The sequence below is a fragment of the Anomaloglossus baeobatrachus genome, chromosome 3 (assembly GCF_048569485.1).
Source record: "Anomaloglossus baeobatrachus isolate aAnoBae1 chromosome 3, aAnoBae1.hap1, whole genome shotgun sequence".
NCBI classification, from domain to species: domain Eukaryota; kingdom Metazoa; phylum Chordata; class Amphibia; order Anura; family Aromobatidae; genus Anomaloglossus; species Anomaloglossus baeobatrachus.
The window spans coordinates 461,291,812-461,306,916 of NC_134355.1; positions in this window are offsets into that span (position 1 = coordinate 461,291,812).

Genomic DNA, 15,105 nt, shown 5'->3' on the forward strand with positions numbered 1-15,105 from the left:
GACACAACAACAGGCCTGGGCGTCCTCCCGATATGCTTTCCACACCCCGGACCCCGTATAACATCACCAACCTTCACAACCCGCCTAATCCGTTGTTTGTGCGCAACGAAGCCAGCGCTCAACCCCCTGCTCTACCGCAGGCCCAACTTTCAACATCAAACCACCGGCCCTAACCGTAGATGGGCCGACCAACCCCCGATTTGCAACGCCCCATACAAGGCTAACACCAACTGTTTTGGGGAAAAGGAAACACAGACCCACTCACAATCAGATGAACATATCAACCACAAATCACTCCCAAAACGCTTTAACACCACAAAGGAGATCAGATCCTTGTGTCCGGCTCCTTCACACCCTTGCGAAAAAACCCTTCAAGGCCTTGCCGCACCCGAAACTCCACCGATCACATCCCTCTCAACCCTAGAGTTCAACTAAAAAACCACAGCCGCCATCCCATGGACCACTGCTGATGCCGACCTACCAACCCGAAAAATTCGTTACTCACCACTGTCAACAAGACCACCCAATACACCACCGGGCACCCCCTAAACCTGGCCCAAACAACGTTATCAATGCCGCCCACAGTTCTATATATCAGCACCAAGTAACCTCAGTCACCGAGTTCCTGACCAGCTCCCAAAACACAGCCTCGCCAGACTCCACAAGCTCCCTGAAAAACACCGTTCCAACCTCGTCCGCCCCCGGCTTCAACTCCCAAAACCTGCGGAACTGAAACGAAACAAAGCAGCAGCTACCCCTTTGTTGACCCCCGGCACGGGTTGTGCCACACCTAAAATTTCTCTCTTTTTTTTTTTTTTTATACCACATACATTTGAGAACCAAATGCCGCAAGTACACCACCCTTGGCCCAGAATTAGCCAACAAACCAATAATCAAATCCACGAGCGACTAATAAACACCCTGACAGCACACCTTCCTCTCGCAAAAACTGCTAACCCTCACGACTCAACCACCACCACAAATTGGAAGCAATACCCACCATGCTAAACCAAAACAGCCGATCCTGCCGCATCCGAGGACCGCTGCAACATTCCATCAGGTACCACCTTACCCAGCCACCACGCGCAGCTATTGAATCGCCGCAAGAAAACATCCTATACCATTAGATCGTCCATGATTTCCCTCGTTACCCCCCACAAAATGACCCGATGGCTGCACCCTTGGTGTAGCTGACAACAGCCATCCAGCAAACGCATTCCCCAATGCCGGAACTCAACACCCGCAGTTCCACTGCCCCATCGAAACCTGCACCACCTTAAACCACACTGCCTTAGCTGATCTACTGCCTCTAGCGCAGCCCGTAGGACCACACTATTACCCACGGAGCCTACGCTCCATAGTCAGAACATCAATCTTTATCCCCCATAAACCGCATCACTGATGCTGGACCTTCAGTCTCCTCCTGCGCCCACGGGACGCCAAAAGAGTAATCGCCACCTTCGGCAATGAGACAACAAACCCACACGAAACATCGGACCCGCCGACCCGATGCAAACGCAATCATCCAATAATGACTGAGCGATGTTATCCTGGACACACCACGCACAACTCACTCAACAAAGAAATAACCGCCTCAAATAGGAACACGAAATGGAACCGCCCAACAGCGAACAACGTAATAAGTCACATCCCCACAGCAACACCAGAAATGTTGGCTAGCAGGGGTGGACCAATGACAACCTAAATGCCGCCTCCACAGCCGCTTTTGCCATCAATGCTCCACGGCACACCACCTTTACCAAATCCCACACTCCGTCCCGCGACGCAATAATAAACCGTCGACAAATCTGGAGCAAAGCAGGCATACCCGATGACTCCTCCGTAGAAGATGAAATGGAATAAGCCGAAAGAAGTTCGGCACCTTTGGCACCACCCCCAATGCCGAAACCCAATCATGACAAGGAGGGCCTCGAATGGCCCACCCAACCTGCCCAAAGCCACTTCCTTACCCAACTGTCCACTGACCACATCCGGGCCTCCCCTATCAAAGCGCCAATTCCAATAAGGGGCAAAGATCCACCAACACCGGCAGAATGCAAAAAACGCGGGAAGTACTATGTCCCCTTCCACAGCCCGAACACTTGTGCATAAGGCGACAGGAGGTGCCAAATTTGCACTGCCCATCATTATACTGCCCGCAAACCCCGCCCCCCATTGTCCGGTTCGCCGGGGTTCCAAGTCTCAAGCACCCGGCTGCCCCCCGGAAAAGGGGGGGGGAGGGGGTTGACCAGGAGCCGCCATCACCGCATCCATAAGGATATGCCTCTCTGATCTTACCGCATACTCGTACCCAAAACCTTCCCCTGCCAAAATTGCTTGGCGTACCGAAACCAGGCATCACCGCCAACTGACCTACAAGCACCCCCAAATGCAACCATATAACCAAATAATGCCGAACAATTTCCCAATTCCCTCTCCCCAATACACTCACCAAAAGAACGCAAAAATGCCCGCCGCCAAGTTGCAAATATACGAGAGATGACCTATAACGGCGCATCTCCTCCCCCTCCTTCCTAGAGTCACCTAGCTTGACCTTATCTAAGTGAAACTGCTCCAGGGGCAGCAGGGAGAATATTTCAACAGTCTCCCCTTGCAAATCTTATCCCTCACATCCGCCAACAGGTAAACCCCCCAGCGGGCTTTTGACGCACACATACCTCTCACAAGTGCCTCTGTCATCCAGACGCACCAACTCATCCCCCTCTTCCTCCACATCTCTTTCTCTATCACAGCCCCCCGTCGACGCTGCCGGAACAATCTCCCCCGCCGCCTCATGCGCCCTCACTCTGCCTGCCATACCTGCGCCTGCCATCGCCGTTCCCATCCATGCCGCCGGCGGCGCACACGCACTCCCCCGCAACCACAACAGACCCTGTCAGGAAAACCCCCTACCCGGGGCAACATCACAGACCCCCTTTGGCGCTGCCGTATCCGCAGCCGCCCCCCCCCACACTACCCTTTTTGCACCCCCAGGTGCGCCCCAAACCCCGCCGAATCCACGGCTGTCTCACCCGACCGCGACCCGGCGAATACTGAAGTAGAAGTCAAGCCATCTGGACATCCGAGTCTTCCACCGCTCAATCCTCCTCCTCGCTGGAGCCGACCGCCTCTGGCTCAGGTAATGCAGACGCCGCCGAAGCGCCGCTACCACCACGGCCGTCCTCTTGGTACGCCGCGTGGGCACTGTCCTCCAGGCTCCGTCTTCTGCCCTGCGGCAACAACCCTGGACACTATACCGTCCCATGGGCTGCCACCACGGGCCTCATCATTTTCTGGCCCGACCCCCCCGCCACCTGCAAGGGAGCGGGGGGTACCTGTGGCCCGACCCGCTGCCAGCAGACTCCCATCTAGAGCCGCCGCCGCCCTCCTGGGCCCAGAAAGCCTCCGACTGCCGGGCCCTCCCCCCCTGGGGGAGACCGCCGCTTCCGGGAGCTGCACGCCCGATCTGGGTGACCGGGCAGGAACCGCAGGGCCCCCGCCATCACCCCCCACTTACTAACGCCTCCTGGGCACCCGTCGCACCAGGCTCGCCTGCCCTGGCGCCGGACCCCCTGCTGGCTGCAGCCCCTCGTCCCCCCCGCCACCCGCAGGGGGTAATGCTGGCCTCCGTCCTCCGCCGGGCGCTCTTCCAGTCAGGAGCCGCCGTATCCAGCCCTCCTGGGCCCACGCAAGCCTCTGTGTGCTGGGCCCTCCCCCTCCTGGGGGAGACTGCCGCTGCCGGGAGCTGCATGCCTGATATGGGTGACCGGGCAGGAACCGCAAGCCCCTGCCGTCACCCCCACTTACCGCCGCCTCCTGGGCACCCGTCGCACCAGGCTCACCTACCCTGATGCCGGACCCCCCGCTGGCAGCAGCCCCGCAGCCCCCCACCGTCCGTGGGGGGGGTAGCGCTGGCCTCCGTCCACCGCCGGGCGCTCTCCTGTCCAGGAGCCGCCGCATCCAGCAATCCAGGCCACGGCTCGAAACCGGAAGTAGGCCGCAGACTAGCCACGCCACCCTCCCGGCTGCCGCGGCCTGGATGGAGATTCCTCCCACGGCCGGAGCAGCTGCTGGGTACCGCCGCTGCCCACATCGCTGCCGTGGAGGGTCCCCGAAGGGGCTCTCACATGTCCTCCTTGCTCCCCCCCGCACACTGCAAATACCTGAAGGAGAGGGGAGGGGGGGGGATACCGCCACCCGCTGCAGCCCGGGGAGCGAGGGGAAAGTGCCGACGGGTTAACCCCGGCAGCCCTGACGTGGGACCGCGCTGCCAGGGGCCCGTGCACTGCCATGGGATAGTCACTGCTGGTCCTGCATTGCAGCCATCCTGTCGGACGTCCAGATCGCTCCATATCCGGAAATCAAGAGAGGGGGTAAGCCAAATTTCCTATACCTACACCCCTCATCTGTCCCACCTCTTCCTCCAGGGAACTCCTCCTACCCACCAATCCCTTTCTCTGCCCTATACACAAACATTCCTGTTCCTATTAACCCCATCACTCCTTTCCTTCCCTCTAGTCATGTCGCCCCTCCACCCTATGGGTTCCATGGCTTTCTTAACTTGTTTAAATTTCTTTTTTAAACACAATCAGTTATTGAACAAAACCGAACTTTATCGAGGTTTAGGGAATGTGACGAACCGAACAGGCTAAGGCTCATACCGAATTTTAAATTGGCAAACCATTATCAAACAGGTTCGCTCATCTCTATTGGTGAGTCTATCCCAACCAAAATACAGATCATATTAGTGCAAGCTGCATTTTTTTATTTACAGTATTTGAGCTGGCACATTGAGTTGATTTTGTCAGTGTTCTGTCCCTATGCTGACTGTTTTGCATTTGGACAGCACTAGGATATTTAATATGCTCATCTGAACAAACCCTTGAATGGACACTGTCAACATAAAAAGACTGTTCATACTAAGCACAGACTCTCAATGCACTCTAGGTGTGGCCAATCACAGTGCACCTTCCCACCTATTTGTTTTGCATAAGTCTCTGCACCCTCTTCCTTGATTGACAGCTCTTGCTTTATAGGAGGGTGGAGATAAATGTAAAACATGTAGTTGAGAAGGTGCACTGAACTGCTTGGCCAAAAAAGCACAAGCCAAAATTTGCTTGTGCTTGGTTTTGACAGTCATTTTATCCTGACAGTTCCTCTGTTAGTATTGCTGGGTAAGATACTATAAGGTTGGGCACACATGTTGTGGTCAAAACTGTAACAAAATAGATGAGGTTCTGTAGATAAAGAGTAGTTTTCCCTACAAAGGCACATGGCCAGTAAAGCAGAACGTTTCCAGTATTTGAGGCTAAGGTCCAAAAGGTCTGTAGGTGGGTAGGTTCATATTAACATTAAAGGGATTGTCCACTACTTCTACATTGATGGCCTACCCTTAGGATAGTCTTCTGATAGTGACCGCAGCCGGGTACTGCACATCTGCCTCCTTTTTATTTGAATGGGAGGCGGAGGTGCAGTATCCGGGGCAGCTCCGGAACTGAGCATTCCCAGCTGCCTGCTGCCACTGCCGGGACTAAAAACAACTGATCAGCGGGGGTGTGGGGTGTCTGACCCCGGACGATCAGACTGATGACCTGTCCAAGGATAGCCCATCAATGTAAACGTAGGGGACAACCTCTTTAAACCTCTATTTGTACTTTGCATCTATTTTATTAAAACCACAGATACATAGAAAGGTGCTAAATGTACTGTGGTTCTGGCACAAGTGTGTACATTGCTATTCTGTTCAATTGGATTGAAGTGTTTGATATTTACAGGAGTTTGTTCCTGTGGCTGGAGAAATTGCTCATTCACAATAGCGCTGGACTAGATGTACTTTTGGAATTTGCTATTTTTAGACCCCTGTTCCTATATTGAGCTCAGGGCGCAGTTCACTGTAAAGAAATCACAAGCAACATTTGATGTCTACAGGCCGTCATTCAAAAAAAAAAATATATAATTTATTTTTATTTTTTACATACAGTGCAATGTTTTCTAATGGTCATCTATGAAAAAAATAGTATACCTGCAAGAAGGCAGCTACTCTGAACACTTAAAGTGAACCTGTCAGGTGCAATATGCCCCCACAACCACGAGTAGTTCTGGGTGTATATGTCTAATCCCTGCCTAACCATCCCTGTATACACTAGCATAGATAAAGAGATCTTTAGAAAGAGTATTTCTAAAGATCTTTTATCATATGTTAATGAGGCCAGGGACTAGTTGCAAAGGGCGTGAGTTCCTTTGGCTAGTCGGCCCCCTTAGCATGTTAGCACACCCCTGTGGGTGTACTAAAATGCTAATGAATGTGCAGCGACGACGCACATACCTCAGTCTTGATGGCGGCCAGTGGAGGATGGATGTGCACTGCGCATGATCTGGAGTACCCGGGACTTCTAGACATGCGCACTATACCTCACTGAAGCTGGGAAGCTTACACCCGGCATCAATTTAGTGCACATGATCGGAAGCCCAGGGGACTCCGGATCATGAGCAGTGCGCATCCATCCTTCAACGCCCGCCTGGAGGGAGGTATGTGCATGTGGCTGTGCATTCATTAGCATGTTAGTACGCTCATAGGGATAACATGCTATGTGGGCCGACTAGTCAAAGGGAAGTAGCACCCTTGTGACTAGTGGCTGGCCTCATTAGCATATAATAAACTATCTTTAGAAATACTTTTTCTAAAGATCTCTTTATCTATGCTAGTGTATACAGGGACGATCAGGCAAGGATAAGCAATATGCACCCAGAACTGCTCGTGGCTCTGAGTGCATACTGCACCTGACATGTTCCCCTTAACTACTAATGGATGCAGATCACTCAAGACATTTTTGAAAATATTTTACTGTCTAGGATCAGTTGATATCCCATGGTAGTTTTTTTTTTTTCACCCTTAAGACTATGTGTGCATGTTGAAGATTTGGTGCAGAAATTTTCTGCATTAAATATGAACTTTTTGGAAAAAAAACGCAACAACAAAAAAAGCAAGCATTTTTGTGCCATATGTTTTTCTTAATCAAGTCAAGGGGTGGAAGGGTTAAAATTATTTTCTGCACACAATCTGCAAGTATATACAAAAGCAAATGATAAGAGGCTAAAATGTAACTTTTATTCCTAATGCTCATAAAAACCTAGATTAGGTAGTGAGTAACCCAAAGCTCCTCGGTTATAGTAGCCGAGCAAGCCTATAGAAATATAGAACGAAATTATCAAAAAAACACAACAAAACAAACAAAAATATTGAGTATGGTTATTTAACCCAGAGTTGGACAGGACCATGATATAGTATTTTGGTTGTTTTATATTGAGTTGTTTTGATTATTTTTTTTTGTGTACTCACATATTGGACCACTGTCCAACTCTGGGTTAAATAACCATACTCAATATTTTTGTTTGTTTGTTTTGTTGTGTTTTTTTGCTAATTTCGTTCTATATTTCTATAGGCTTGCTCGGCTACTATAACCAAGAAGCTTTGGGTTACTCACTACCTAACCTAGGTTTTTATGAGCATTAGGAATAGAAGTTACATTTTAGCCTCTTATCATTTGCTTTTGTATATAATGATATAAGTGGCTTCCCTCTACTTTGAGGACTGCTGTTTGACAAAATCTGCACGGAAAAAATAAGCAACATGTGCCTAGCACTTCAGTCTCATTGACTTTGCAGGCATAAAGCTAGACATGTGGATCAGTGCCATAATCTCCACCAAATCTGCATCAAAAATGCACTGTGTGCACACGGCCTAAAGTTAGGTTCTTTTTACGAGTTTTCGATGAGCTTTTGACTCTACATAAAATGCAGCGTGTTAGGCTATGTGCGCACTTTGCAGTTCAATTCTGCAGCGTGTAAGTCACTGCGTGTGCGTCTCAGAACGCTGCCGAAAAAGCTGCGTTCTGAGACACATTCGTCAGAACGCAAAGTGCGGACATTCCTGGAGAGAATTCATGCGTTCTGGATGCTTTCTCTGCCATAGACAGAGTGGGAAAAACATCCAGAACGCACATTTTTCACAGTACGCACCCACTGGGCTCTGCAGCATCCCCATAGACTTGCAGCAGAGCCGAGTGGGACCGCACTGTCACTGTCATGGCTGGCTCTGGGACAGTGCCGCGTGAACAGAATGAACTCGTATGAACTTCACCCGACTTCATTGTGATCGCGTGGCTCTGTGCGTGTTCCGTGGCTTGATTTGCGGTCACATGTGAAGGACTCACCTGTGATCGCAAATCCCCTGAGTGACTGCAGTGAGCCACGCGATCAGCTGTGCTTTCACTCAGGTTAATCGCGGTCACAGCTGCAGTCCTCCACCTGAGAGCGGTGGCCGCGAGTAACCTCAGTGACAGCACAGCTGATCGCGCAACTCACTTCAGTTGCTGCATGGAGCTCACAGGAGCGGCGGTGTTCTAGTGCCACTCCTGTCAGCTTCCGATGTAGCAGAGCTGGAAGCGTCGTGGGTCCTTGCGTGGATTACGTCGAACCTGGAGGTGTTTTTGAGGGATTAATAAAGTGGTGAAAGAGGGTGTTTTTTTGTCTTTCATTTCAAATAAATGTATGTGTTTATTTACTTTAACTTTCAGGTTCATCATGGAAGGTATCTCGGGGAGACGCCTGCCATGATTAACCTAGGACTTAAGGGCAGCTATGGGCTGCTGCCATTAACTCCTTATTACCCCGTTTGCCACCGCACCAGGGCAATTCGTGATGAGCCGGTAAAGTCCCGTGACTGTTGCATCTAATGGATGTGGCAATTCCGGGTGGCTGCTGGCTGATATTGTTAGGCTGGGGAGCTCTCCATAACGTGGAGCTCCCCATCCTGAGAATACCAGCCTTCAGCTGTGTGGCTTTACCCTGGCTGGTATCCAAATGGGGGGGACCGCACGTCGTTTTTTTTTCATTTATTAATTTATCTTTTTTACTGCTCGATATAGACACGCCCACCGGCGGCTGTGATTGGTTGCAGTAAGACAGCTGTCACTCAGCGTGGGGGCGTGTCTGACTGCAACCAATCATAGGCGCCGGTGGGCGGGGGAAGCAGGGAATACGTAATGGATTAATGAGCGGCCGGCATTTTGAAAAGAGAAGAAGCCGCCACAGTGTGAACGCCGTGCAGCGCCGCGCCGGTGATCATGGATCGGTAAGTATGAGAGAGGGGGTGAGAGGAGAGACCGACATGGACAGAGAGAGAGTTAGAGACAGAGAGAGAGACTGACCGACAGAGAGAAAGACGAAAGACCTGCCTTTGTTATGTTAAACTAGCTGTAGTACCCGGGCGTTGCCTGGAATAGTAACTTTCTCTGTCTCTCTCCCAGTCTCTGTCTGTGTGTCGCTGTCTGTCTGTCTTGCTGTCTGTCTCTTTCCTTGCCTGTCTGTTTCTATCTCTCTGTCTGTATTTGCATCACTCTATCTGTCTCAATCTCTGTATCTGTCTGTCTCTCTCTCTCTGTCTCTTTGCCCGGCTGTCTCTTTGCCCGGCTGTCTCTTTGCCCGGCTGTCTCTTTGCCCGGCTGTCTCTTTCTAGGTCTGTCTCTTTGCCGGGCTGTCTCTTTGCAGGGCTGTCTCTTTGCCCGGCTGCCTCTTTCCCGGGCTGTCTCTTTCCCGGGCTGGCTCTTTGCCCGGCTGTCTCTTTGCCCGGCTGCCTCTTTGCCCGGCTGCCTCTTTCCAGGGCTGTCTCTTTGCCCAGTCTGTCTCTTTGCCCAGTCTGTCTCTTTGCCCAGTCTGTCTCTTTGCCCAGTCTGTCTCTTTGCCCGCTCTGTCTGTGTCTCGCTCTGTCTGTGTCTCGCTCTGTCTGTGTCTCGCTCTGTCTGTGTCTCGCTCTGTCTGTGTCTCGCTCTGTGTGTCTCGGTCTGTGTCTGTCTCGGTCTGTGTCTGTCTCGGTCTGTGTCTGTCTCGGTCTGTATCTGTCTCGGTCTGTATCTGTCTCGGTCTGTGTCTGTCTGTCTTTTTCTGTCTCTATACATCCCTCTATCGACATCATATAACCTTACGCATAAGCTTCTACTAACAGTTTATTTTGTTCCTATAGCAACCACTGACAGTTGCTATTAATAACCTATAGCTCCCACCTCCATTCAGTTTAATGGCGGCAGGATGTTAGAGACTAACTGTAAAGCACAGGGTTAAATTTTTCTGTCAAAACATAGTCTACGACGCTCCCTGGGTCACATGAGGCGTCTGTGCAAAATTTCGTGATTGTAAATGCGATGGTGCGGATTCCTTTAGCGAACATACACACATACACACATGCGCACACACACACACACACACACACACACACACACACATACACTCAGCTTTATATATTAGATAAAAACATGTGGATCGCAATAATAATGCAATGCAAGCGCACCGCTTAACATTTTGGCAGCGATTTTACTACAACTCAGAACGCAGCCAAAATGGCAGAAATAATTGACATGCTGCTTTTTTGAACGCATGTTTTTTGCCCAAAATTGTGAAAATTAAAAGCAGCATTAGGAAACGCAAAGTGCGGAAAAGAAATTCACATTTTCCATAGACTTTGCTGGAAAATCAAAACGCATGCCTTTTGGCATGAAAATGCTGCAGTTCAAAACGGACCTGAAAAGCAGGTGGAAACGGACATAGCCTAAGGCCAGGGCCCCACTTTGCATTGTGCTACTTGCAGTCAACGCACGTTTTGGGCTTAATTGATTTGACCAAAGTTGCCTTTTTCAGAAATTTAGCGCTGAAAATGCATGCGTATTTACCGCGTTTTAGATGCGTTTTCAGCGCTTTTTACACGCTTTTCCACCTATGTTTTGATAGATGCATTTTGAACATCATGACACTGCTAAATAAAGTTTAAATAGTCAAACTCAATGAAAAAATTGGAAAAAAGTAACAAATCTATATTTTTGAGAAAAAATAATGAAAATAGATTAATTTAATGAAATTATAGCGTTAATATGATATTTAATGGATACATTGCAAAAATTTATTAAAAATCTTATTTTAAAATGTCGGACTATGTGTGTGTTTAAAGGGACATATGAAATCATTATTCTGATGTCCAAAAAGCATGCGTTTATGAAGTCCAAAACACATGTTTTCTGCACTGAAAAAGCAGGTAAAACGCAGGAATTTGCTGGAATCTGTTTTTTGCCATTTCTCATAGACTTCAATGTTAGCAAAGCGCACCCAAAATGGCAAAAACAATTGACATGCTGCTTCTTTGAACGCATGTTTTTTGCCACAAAATATGCAAATTAAACGCAGCGTTTTAAAACGCAAAGTGGGGTCAGAAATTTCACAATTTCCATAGGATAACATGAAAAAACAAAACGTAAGCCATTTGGCCATAAAACGCTGCAGCTCAAAACGCTGCAGAAACGCAGGTTCAAAACGCAAAGTGGGGCCCTAGCCTTAGAGTTCCAGCAAAATTAAAGGGATTTATACAAATGTCATGCATCCTGTGGGTTGGTTTTTTTTACGCTTCATAAGTGTTAATATCTCTTGCGAGTACCCTGAGTTTTATGTGTGGATTTTCTTCATAGACTTGCATTAGATGTATAAAACAGAGATGCAAGTTTAGTGTTTCCACTCCAGCAACGCACTAAAAACAGATGACTGTAGCAATAAAGTTTTGTCAAAAGCAGACAGTGTAAAAACTAAACCAGTTTAATTTAACCCTTGATATACCATAAAGAGATGTAACATATCACAAGTAACTGAATTTATCTAAGGCCTCCCACACACTCATGTGAAAATCACGCACGTGCCGAGAGACACGCATTTCCCCTGCATGTTGCGTGCAGGTAAGTACGTGTCTCTGGTACGTGCGGGCCACGTGTGTTCTCCGCATGCTATCCGTGATAAGATACGGAGAAGAGGTTATTTACATACTCACGTGGTCCTTCCTGCTGTCCGCGCTGCTGTCCGTGGTGCTGATCTTCGGTCTCCAGCCCTGCCGTCTCCCCGCTGCTGCTGCTGCCAGGCAGTGAAGTGAATATTAAATGAGAATAATGAGCAGCGGTCGGCAGCAAGTGGCAGCAGCGGCAGAGACAGGAGGGCTGGAAAAGGTAAGTTAAGGTTTTGTTTTTTTTCACTGACACATGTGTTTTCCCCGGCGCGTGTCACACGGGACCGCATCCACACTACAACCGTGTGGTACGGGTGCGGGCCGTGTGACACCCGTGCTGCCGGAGAAAACACTGACATGTCAGCGTGTAGAAAAACGCCCACATGTACAAACGCACACGGACACATGTTCCGTGTGGTTTTACGTGTGTGCCTGCTACAATAGGGTAGCATTGCTGAACGTGTCTCCGTGCCGCCGGTAAGTGCAAAAAATGGCAAACACGTACCGGCGGCACGGATGTGTGTCGCAGGCCTAAGGCTGTGTGCACATGATGAAGTTCTAGTGAGTTTTTGACTTTGCAGATTTCCGTTGCATCAAAAATGCAGTATCTTACAGTTCCAGCAAAGTGAATGGGATTTATATAAATCTCACTCCCACTGTGCTTCTTTTTTAGACCGGGGTCAGACGGCCGTATAACAAGGACGACGATCGCAGCTCAATGCCAAGACCGGCCGGTGGTACTCCTGACTCAAGTGTCAGACCTGCAAAGAAATACATATGAAGCTGTCACGCTCGGGTCAGGAGAGCCGCCGCCAATGCATGCACTGCAATGGGATCCTCGTCCGAGTTATATGGCTGTCTGACCCCAGCCTTAGGGGCACTTTGCACACTGCGACATCGCAGGCCGATGCTGCGATGCCGAGTGCGATAGTGCCCGCCCCCGTCGTAGCAGCGATATGTGGTGATAGCTGGCGTAGCGAAAATTATCGCTACGGCAGCTTCACACACACACTCACCTGCCGTGCGACGTCCCTGTGGCCGGCGACCCGCCTCCTTGTTAAGGGGGCGGGTCGTGCGGCGTCACTGCGACGTCACACGGCAGGCGACCAATCGGAGCGGAGAGGCGGAGATGAGCAGGATGTAAACATCCTGCCCACCTCCTTCCTTCCGCATATCCTACGGAAGCCGCAGTGACGCCGGTAGGAGATGTTCCTCGCTCCTGCGGCTTCACACACAGCGATGTGTGCTGCCGCAGGAGCGAGGAACAACATCGGACCATCGCGTCGGCGTAATTATGAATTACGCCGACACTGTACCGATGATACGATTACGACGCTTTTGCGCTCGTTAATCGTATCATCCAGGCTTTACACACTGCGATGTCGCATGCGATGCCGGATGTGCGTCACTTTCAATTTGACCCCACCGACATCGCACCTGCGATGTCGCAGTGTGCAAAGCCCGCCTTAGGCCCGTTTCACACATCAGTGAAAAACACAGACGTTCTTCACTGACGTGTAAAACACGCACATGTCCCTCCGTGTTCCGTGATTCACAGCACACGTGGTTTGTCCATGTACAATCCGTGATCCGTGATTGCATATGGACATTACTCACCTGCCTTCACTGCTGCTGTCCATGGTGCTGAAGTCTCCAGCTCTGCAGCGTCCGCCTACCGCTCTCAGCAGCTACTTCCTGGTCGGATTTTCCTGCTCTCATGAATATTCATGAGCCAGGCAGAAGCTGCCGAGAGCGGAGGCTCCAGAGCGAATCGCAGGCAAGGTAAGTTGAAAATATTTAATATTTAATATGTCCGTGATTTTCTGGTACGTGTTTCACTGATCACACATGGATCACACCATAGTGTGGTCCGTGGGTCATCAGTGATGCCAGAAAAAAACTGACTTGTCTCCGTGCAGAATCACGGCCACGCGTGCACGCTGCATGGTGACACGTTCAGTGAAAAATCACTGATGTGTGAGCAGACCCATTGATTAGAATGCGTCTGCGTATGTCAGTGATTCTGGTACGTTTTAAAAAAAGCACAAACGTACCAGAATCACTGACGTGTGAAACAGGCCTAAAGGGGGCTTTACATGCTACGATATCGTTAATGTTTAATCATCGGGGTCACATTGTTAGTGACGCACATCCGGCGTCATTAACAATATCGCAGCGTGTGATACTTACCAGCGACCTTAGGCGACCTCAAAAATGGTGAAAATCGTTCACCATGGAGAGGTCGTCCCAAACTCAAAAATCGGTAAGGGTTGTTTAGCGTTGTGGTTCATCGCTAATGCGGCAGCACACATCACTATGTGTGACACCGCATGAGCGAGGAACGTCTCCTTACCTGCCACCGGCCGCAATGCGGAAGGAAGAGGTGGGCGGGATGTTTACATCACGCTCAGCTCCGCCCCTCCGCTTTGATTGGCCGGCCGCTGTGTGACAACGAGGTGACGTCGCTGTGATGCCGAACGTCCCTCCCCCTTGAAGGAGGGATTGTTCGGCAGTCACCGCGCCGCCGCCGACCAGGTAAGTATGTGTGACGCTGCCGTAGCGATAATGTTCGCTATGGCAGCGATCACAAACAATCGCATGCGTGGCGAGGGCGGGTACTTACACGCTCGCTATCGCTACAAATTACTAGCGATATTGCTACCGTGGAAAGCCCCCTTTACTCTGAGAAAACTGACCTGTGGTGTGTGTTTCAAATCCGCAACATATCACTCTCTCTTGCAGGTACGCTGAGTGTCCTGTGCAGACTTGCATTAGATGTGAAAATCTGCAGGTAAAATGCATTTAATCCACTCATAAGGATATCAATATAGTTTTGTCAAAGCCAAATACCAGTAAGTATCAAAAACAAAGCAGCTTTGTTTAACACTTTAAGGACTGAGCAATTTTTTTTATTTTTATTTTGCGCTTTCATTTTATCTTCCCCTTTAAAGGGAATCTGTCACCAGGTTTTTGATCCCCATCTGAAACCAGCGTAATGTAGACAGAGACCCTGATTACAGCCATGTGCCACTTTCTGAGCTGTTTGCTATTGTTTTGATAAAATCACTGTTTTCTCTGCTGCAGATCTAGCAGTTATACAGAGCTCATGAATATGCTGGACTACCTAGCAGCAGTCAAGTAGTCCTCTAATGCTAATCTACTGCTGATTAATCAGTGTTTTTATCAAAGCACCACTGAGCAACCTAGTAAGTGAAACATTGCAGGAATCAGGATCTCTGCCCCTACATTATTCTGATCTCAGATTAGGTGAAAAGAACCTGGTGACAGAT